This window comes from Micromys minutus (genome assembly GCF_963924665.1).
Source record: "Micromys minutus genome assembly, chromosome: 15".
Lineage (NCBI taxonomy): Eukaryota > Metazoa > Chordata > Mammalia > Rodentia > Muridae > Micromys > Micromys minutus.
In genome coordinates this window covers 34144190-34152460 of record NC_137984.1, presented here as the reverse complement: position 1 = coordinate 34152460, position 8271 = coordinate 34144190, and the positions used below count along the sequence as shown (strand labels likewise).

Genomic DNA, 8271 nt, shown 5'->3' with positions numbered 1-8271 from the left:
TAAAATCTTTTGCTTAAATTTGATAACAATTTCCCACTCATTTTTTTGGGGGGTGCAGAGGAACTTTATTGATGGTATTCAAGAGAGTAGGGAGGGCTCCCTAGGCCCCTATTATTATGGGGGTCTGGGATGGAAATCGTGAGGGAGATGCTCAGTGTTGGGGGCTGAGTTGGGATGGGACTCCTCAGCAGCTGAGGGCCTCTCTCTTGCTCTCAGTGTCCTTGCTGGGGGGTGGGTGGTCCAGGGTTTCTTACTCCTTAGAGGCCATGTAGGCCATGAGGTCCACCACTCTGTTGCTGTAGCCATATTCATTGTCATAACAGGAAATGAGCTTCACAAGTTGTCACTGAGAGCAATGCCAGCTCCAGCATCAAAAGTGGAAGAGTGGGAGTTGCTGTTGAAGTCACAGGAGACAACCTGGTCCTCAATGTAGCCCAGAATGCCCTTTAGTGGGCCCTCAGCTGCCTGCTTCACCACCTTCTTGATGTCATCATACTTGGCAGGCTTCTCCAAGCGGCATGTCAGATCCACAACAGATACATTAGGGGTAGGAACACGGAAAGCCATGCCAGTGAGTTTCCCATTCAGCTCTGGGATGACCTTGCCCACAGCTTTGGCAGCACCAGTGGATGCAGGGATAATGTTCTGGGCTGCCCCACGGCCATCACGCCACAGCTTTCCAGAGGGGCCATCCACAGTCTTCTGAGTGGCAGTGATGGCATGAACTGTGGTCATGAGCCCTTCCACAATGCCAAAGTTGTCATGGATGACCTTAGCCAGGGGGGCTAAGCAGTTGGTGGTGCAGGATGCATTGCTGACAATCTTGAGGGAGTTGTCATATTTCTCATGGTTCACACCCATCACAAACATGGGGGCATCGGCCGAAGGGGCAGAGATGATGACCCTTTTGGCCCCACCCTTCAAGTGGGTCCCGGCCTTCTCCATGGTGGTGAAGACACCAGTAGATTCCACAACATACTCAGCACCAGCATCAGCCCATTTGATGTTAGTGGGATCCCGCTCCTGGAAGATGGTGATGGGCTTCCCATTGATGACAAGCTTCCCATTCTCAGCCTTGACTGTGCCATTGAATTTGCCATGGGTAGAGTCATACTGGAACATGTAGACCATGTAGTTGAGGTCAATGAAGGGGTCGTTGATGGCAACAATCTCCACCTTGCTAGATCCTGAGCAGAAGGCAGCCCTGGTAACCAGGCGCCCAATGCGGCCAAATCCGTTCACACCGACCTTCACCATCTTGTCTAAGGGACGGGGCTGGCACTGCACGAGAAGATGCGGCTGTCTGTAGAACAGGGAGGAGCAGAGAGCCCAATTTCCCACTCATTAACTTCGTGTATTTGCGTGTTCTCGAGCTTCTACACAGTAAACGGTTGCAATGTTCTCCCTATGCCGGAAGAACACGTGTTGTACATGTGCACTTCAGTGAAACCTCACTAAATGAGTACGTCTGTGGAGCTCTAGAAACATCAAGAAACTGAGCACTCCCAGAATGAGGCATACAAGACCCAATGCGTGTTCCCTGCTGGTCATTACAACTTCTCTGCTTGATTGACAAAACCGCCCAAGCTTTTCACCTGTTGCTCAGTTTCAGTCTTTTTTTTTTTTCCTACTCACTATTTGTGAGATTCTCACCTGCCCCTGTACACAGATAATTCATTCATTTTCATTGATGAATCAAATGCCTCCCCTTAATGTCCCCCAACAGAATAAGCCCGCAGCTGTAATTTAGATATGCAGCCCCCAAAGAGTGCTACCAGTGACAGTACCAGCCTGAGTGCTTTTACTAACCATGTGATGCATGTGTGAGCGTCAGTCTGATACTTGTGTGAGCATCAGTACCGTGAGGCCGGTGAGGCTGTGTGCACCAATGTGACTGATATGGCCTGGTTTTCAGAACGGATACCCTGCCCCCAACCACAAGCCAATTGCTTTGGAAACTGAGTTGTATTCACATTCTGAGCTCTGACTACACTGGTTTAAAGATTTATGTTTTGCTGATGACTAAAGACCATTTTCTCATGCATTACTATCTATTTGCTGAAATTACTTTGGGAAAAATTCTGTTTAAGTTTTTATCCACATTCCTATTAGATTTTTGTGCTTATTGTTGGCTTAAGTATGTTCTTTATATATACTAGGTTTTTGTCATACATAGTATTACAGATATGGACTACTGTCTTGCATTTTGCCTTCTAACTTTCTGAGTCTTTTGAAGGGCATTAATTTTCCGACAGTGCCATTTTAAAATTTCTATTCGGAACCAGTAATTAAAATTTTTTTTCTTTTAAAATTTGTTTACTTCACTTTACAACCCAATATCGGCCCTTCCTCTCTTCCAAGTACCCCCACATTCCACCTTCCTTTTCTCTTTTGTGAAAAGAAAAGCTGTGGGTGTTCCCCACACACACTGTTCTCCCATATACAACACATCAAGTAGCTGTTGAAGTAGGTGTATCTTCTTCCACTGAACCCAGACAAGGTGGTCCATTTAGGGATCCACAGGTAGGTAGGCAGGCAAAGTGCTTGGGGATAACTCCTGCTCCAGTTGTTGGGAAACCTGCATAAAGACCACGTTTCTCATCTGCTACATATGCCCAGGAGCCTAGGTCGAGCCCATGTTCGCTCTTTGGTTGGTGATTTAATCTCTGGGAGCCCCCAACAGTCCAGGTTAGTTGACTCTGTTGGTCTTCCTGTGGAGTCCTTGTCCTCTTGGGTCCCTCAATCCTTCTCTCAACTCTTCTGAAAGACTTCCTGACCTCCATTTGACGTTTGGGTGTGAGTCTCCACATCTCTTCCATTGGATGTCATTATATAATTTTACTTAATTATTTATTTGTAATCAAAATGCTTTGGCTACTTAGGTGAAGCCTCTCAGAGGACAGTTATTCTAGGTTCCTGTCTGCAAGCATAATGGAGTATCATTAACAATGTCAGGGATTACAGAACCATTCATTTTTGAAACAATGAAAACCATTACCACATAAAATGCACATTAGTTTAAGCAATCTTTCTTGGTCTCTGTCTCCTGCTTTCATTCCTTTCCTTCTCTCCCTCCATCCTTCTTCTTCTTCTTTTGTTTAAAAGTCAGTATATGAGAGAATTGTCATAGGTTGAAAAATTAACTGTGACAAAAAATGTTAGAATTATAATTTTACTTATTTAGATGAAGCTTAGTGGAAGCTAATGGGAGCTAGCCTAACATGATGTCAAAAGTTTTCTAGTGTTCCTATGCAGACTTTCTCTTAGTCAACCAAGAGCATGTAGCTCTCAGAAAGATACCACATCAATTTGAAGCCAGATCATTATCCTGAGCTCTAGATAAGTCCTAAGTGAGACTATGAAGAACTGAAGGATTCACAGTTTGCTCATAAATAAATAAATAAATAAATAAATAAATAAATAAATAAATAAATAAATAAAAATTATGTCTTCAATTGGCTCTTGCCATCCTGTACCAGTCAAAATTCTCTAAAGAAACAGAGCTAATTATATAATCATATAATCACAACAGTTAACACAAAGAACAAATAAAGAATATGAAAAGGTGCAGGAGGGAAAGTCCAAGTAACAAATAAAGGCAGAGCCATTACCATAGCAGCTGACTTCTCAGTGGAGAGTGAAAGTTAGTAGAGTATGGACAGATGTTGTGCAAACTCTGGAAGAGACTAGAGATGTCACTGAAAACTATATCCACCAAAACTATCAATCACAATTGACAAAGAAACAAAACCATTTCATGATAAAACCAAACTAAAGCAATTCCTATTTACAGACCCAGTGTCCAGCTCTATAAAATTTTCTGGAAGAAAAACTTCAGTTTGAGGTTAATCACACCCAAGAAGATACAAATAATAAATAAATCAAAGGGTGAAGTGGAATTGATGGGACCCATACAATAACAAGGAATAACAATAGTTAATAAACATTGCTCATCAATAACTCTCATTATTAATTATCACAATTCTCCATCAAAAAGACACAGAAAAATTTTTAAAAAGTGAATTAGAAACAAATCCATGTTTTATCTGCATCCAAGAATCACACCATCAAGAATAGTCACATCAGGGTAAAAGGACAGAAAAACATATTCCAAGCAAATGTACTGAACAAGCAAGCAGGTTAGCCACTATAATATCCAATAAAATAAATTTCAAACCAAAGCTAATCAGAAGATAAGAGAAAAAGAACATGTAGTTATTCAAGTAAAAACTTATAAAGGGCATAATGCAATTCTAGATATTTATGTAACAAACACATGGGTCCCAAAGTTCATAGAAAAACATTACTAGAGCTAAGACTCATACACAAAATATTACCATAAATCAAATAGACATCATAGTTATCAACAGAAACATTCTCCCAAATACAAATATATATATATATACTTTCTTCTTAGCCGCTCAGGAATCTTCCTTCAAAATTATCTGGGTACTTGAACACAAATCAAGTCTCACCAGATACATGAAAATTTGAAATACCTGCTGCATCTCCTTTACCATTATTGAAGTTGAATTTTGGCAACAACAGAAAGTATACAAACTCATAAAAACTGTTTAACCCACTACTGAGTAAGAAATGGTTCAAGATAGAAATTAAAAAGGAAACTAAAACCTTAGGAAAACACTACATACCCAGACCTCTGGGACACAAGGAAGACAGTTCTAAGAGGCAAGTTCATAGCAGTACGTACCTACATTTTTTAAAAAAAGGATTCTTTCTGGTTCATAAAGCATGGTCATTCATGCCATTGGGTGACATGTGCCGCCCACTAACCCTTGTTACGACCGGGGCACATTACCCATTTGACATGGGAAAGAAAAAGCTAGGTACATCTGGAAGCTTTAGTGAAACAAGAAGAAAAACTACCAAAGAAGAACAGGTGATAAGAAACACTCAAACTCAGGGCTGAAATCAATGAAACAAAAGCAGTATGAACAATAAATAAATAGATAGATAAATAGATAGATAGATAGATAGATAGATAGATAGATGATAGATAGATAGATAGATAAATTGAAAAGTTGGTTCTTTTAGAAAATATTCAAGATTGACAAATGCTTTACCAAATTATCTGAAATATGGAGAGAGAAAAATCTAAATTAATAAAATTAGAAATGAATGTGTGAGATTTTACCACAGACATGGAAGAAGCTCGGGGAATCATAAGGGCATACTTTAAAAATCTATACTCTATTAAACTGGAAAAATCTAAAAGAAATAGAACCTCTTAATAAACACAGCATACCAAAGTTAAATCAATATCAAATAAGCAATTTAAAAAGACTAATAACCCCTTGTGAAATGGAAGCAGAAAATAAATAAATATAAAAACAAAAATCATAAGGACAAGTGGAGAATCTTACTGGACCTTAAGATAACAATGAACATCAACACTCATTAAATGATTCTACAAAGTAGAAACTGAAGAAACATTTTCTAATTCTCTTTATGAAACTGCAATCACCCTGCTATCGAAACCAAACAAAGACCCAACCCCCCCCCCCCAAAAAAAAGGAAAACTAAAAAGGAAAGAAAATTACAGACCAATATCCCTTATCAAGGCATGTGCAAAAATTCTCAATGAAATGTTTACAAACCTTATTCAAGAACAAATCAAAAAAAAAATTTACCATGATCAAATAGTCTATAACCTAGAGATGCAGTGATGGTTCAACCTATGAAAAGAAATAAAGATGATCTGCTATAGAAACAGACTAGAAGACAAAAAAAAAAAAAAAAAAAATCTCTTGATCATCTTATTAGATGTAGAAAAAGCTATGGAAAAATTAGCATCTCTTTATGATAAAAGTCCTGAAGCATCTAGGGATGCAAGGGACATGTCTCTACATAATAAAGGCAATTTATAGCAAACATATACCTCAATACATCAACCTAAATGAAGAGAAACTCAAAACACTTTCACTAAAATGAGGAACAAGGCAATGATATCCACTCTTTTCATATCTACTTAGTATAGTATTTGAAGTTATAACTAGAGAAACAAGACAAATGAAGACCTCAAGTATGAAACAAGCCAACAATATCTTAACTTGCAGATGATATGATTTTGTGCATAAAAGACGCTAAGAACCTCACCAGTGCTAGTGAACATCTTCAACAAAGTAGCAGAAAACAAAATGAAAACACGTGTGTGCGCACACACACACACATACACACACACACATAAACAAATTAGTAGCCTTCACACATAAATTGACAAAAATTCTGAGAAAGAAATCCTTTCAGAATAGCCTCAAAAAAAAATCTCTAACCAAGGATAGCTCTAACTAAGCAAGTGAACGACTTGTAGAGTAAGATTTCAGAAGATGGAAGGATCTCCCATGCTCACGGGGCAGTAGTTATGGTGAGAGACAGGGAGGCGAGAGTGGAGATGGATTAAGCAGGTAGGAGACTGGAAAAGGTGGGAATGGTATGGAATACAGGGAAGAATTACTAGCACTAAGGATCATTTGTTATGTTATATGGAAGCCTAATGCTGTAGAAGTTCTTAAATCATATACATATGTGAGAGCAATCTAAATGGTTCCACCAAATAATAGAGAGACAAAGGCTCAACTAAATATCTGCTGCCATAAAGTGCTGTTTCCAACACCAGGAATGGGTTACAATTGGTTGGGCTATTAGCCAAAGGTACCCCATGGAACCTTCAAACACATTAGGCTATTGTTAATGCTATTGGCTGCTCTCCATAAACTCATAGTAAGGCCTATTGCTGAAGACATCACTAACCTCATTGAACATGCCAACCAACAACCCAGGTACAAACTCAATGATTCTCAGTGGCAACTTGCCTGCATGAAATATTTTAATAGTGGCAATAGTACTGTTAAGATAACCAACCCGTCTCTGATTGTATTTAAGGCCCATGGTACGACATGGAACCCATTCTTGTCACTGCTTAGATGGCTAAGAACTTGAGACTGCATAGGCATGCTCCCAGGAGAAAATGGAATGCTATTGTTGTGCCACAAGAACATAGTAATAAAATGATTCCAAATGACAGCTGCCATTTCTATGTATAAGTGACAATAGCTCAGCCATCACCAGTGAATCTTCCTGATACAGTGTGTGGGAAATAAACAGAGACCAGCAACTGAACAATATGCAGACTGAGAGATAGAAAAACACTCAGTCTTAAATGGGATATCACACTGTTCCCCTCAGGGGCTGAGAAAACTGCAGAAGTGGAGGCAGAAAGTGGAGGTGAAGAATGACTCCAAGGAAGCAGTGTCTTCCAGACACAACAGGGCTGATGTTGATGTAATATAAACTCAGAGACTATGGCGGCAAGCATAGGACCTACAGCTGCTTAAGTCAGATGGGGCTGCAGTGCTGTCTTCAACCAATTACTTGAAAAAAAAAAATCCATTCCAGTGATTTCTTTGTTCATGGGCCCAAGGGGCAATGAGCAGAATGGCTAGAAAGAGGTAGCTATCCAGAGAATGGGTGGTCCTCTAAACTTGATTACTGAACACCTCTTCGGAAAAATTTACATTCTGATGAGCATTTAACATGGCACACAGCATCTCTATAGCCTTCACTCATCCAAAGAGTTAGATCCACATGCTTCTTTCTCAGATACCTTTCTCATCAATTTCCCAATTCTGTTTTTTTAACTCTCTGACCATCCAGCTAGTACATTTGCCACAGACTATTAACCAGTAATAGTCACACATCTGGCCTCTTCTCCTTTCAAGTAAAATCTATTACCACGTGTACGTGGCTAAGTTCTGCCCACTTGAAGATTTTCCTTTTCTCGGTGTTTTTTAAGGGTTGACAAGGAGAGTGTTGCAATGTTGCAGCTGTCCATTTCTTTACAGCAAGCAGAGCCATTAGGAAACCAGACCCTAGTTATTTTTTTCTTCCCAACTGATCATGAGGTATACCCCATGATGCTCATGATGCTTGAGAGCAAGACTGTAATGAGAGAAGAAATCACAGGCATTGGGAAACATCTTCATGCTTAACCACTTAAATACCTCTTCCATTTGATAACAGATCATGGCTGTGCATGTCCTATTTTATGGCTTGGATAGTCCCATGATACCTACCTCATAATGAGCTATTTAAGTTACATGGTACCCTGGTGGCCTATTCTATTCAGTTTCCACTCAGTTCTAATAGCTGTCTGTCAAAGGAAGAATCGTCTGCTGGAGATGTTAAGACCTTTCTCAAAATCCCAAGGATCTTTTCTGTTAGTCATCTATTGGGCCTTGAGAAAAAGCTCCA

At 39.6% G+C, this 8271-nt stretch overlaps 1 pseudogene across 1 annotated transcript; it reads right to left on the bottom strand.

Moving 5' to 3' along the window:
* Positions 1–235: 235 nt before the first annotated feature.
* Positions 236–1320, bottom strand: LOC308430369 (glyceraldehyde-3-phosphate dehydrogenase-like; annotated as a pseudogene). The gene has a single exon. The product of its transcript is annotated as a glyceraldehyde-3-phosphate dehydrogenase-like (transcript).
* Positions 1321–8271: the final 6951 nt, after the last annotated feature.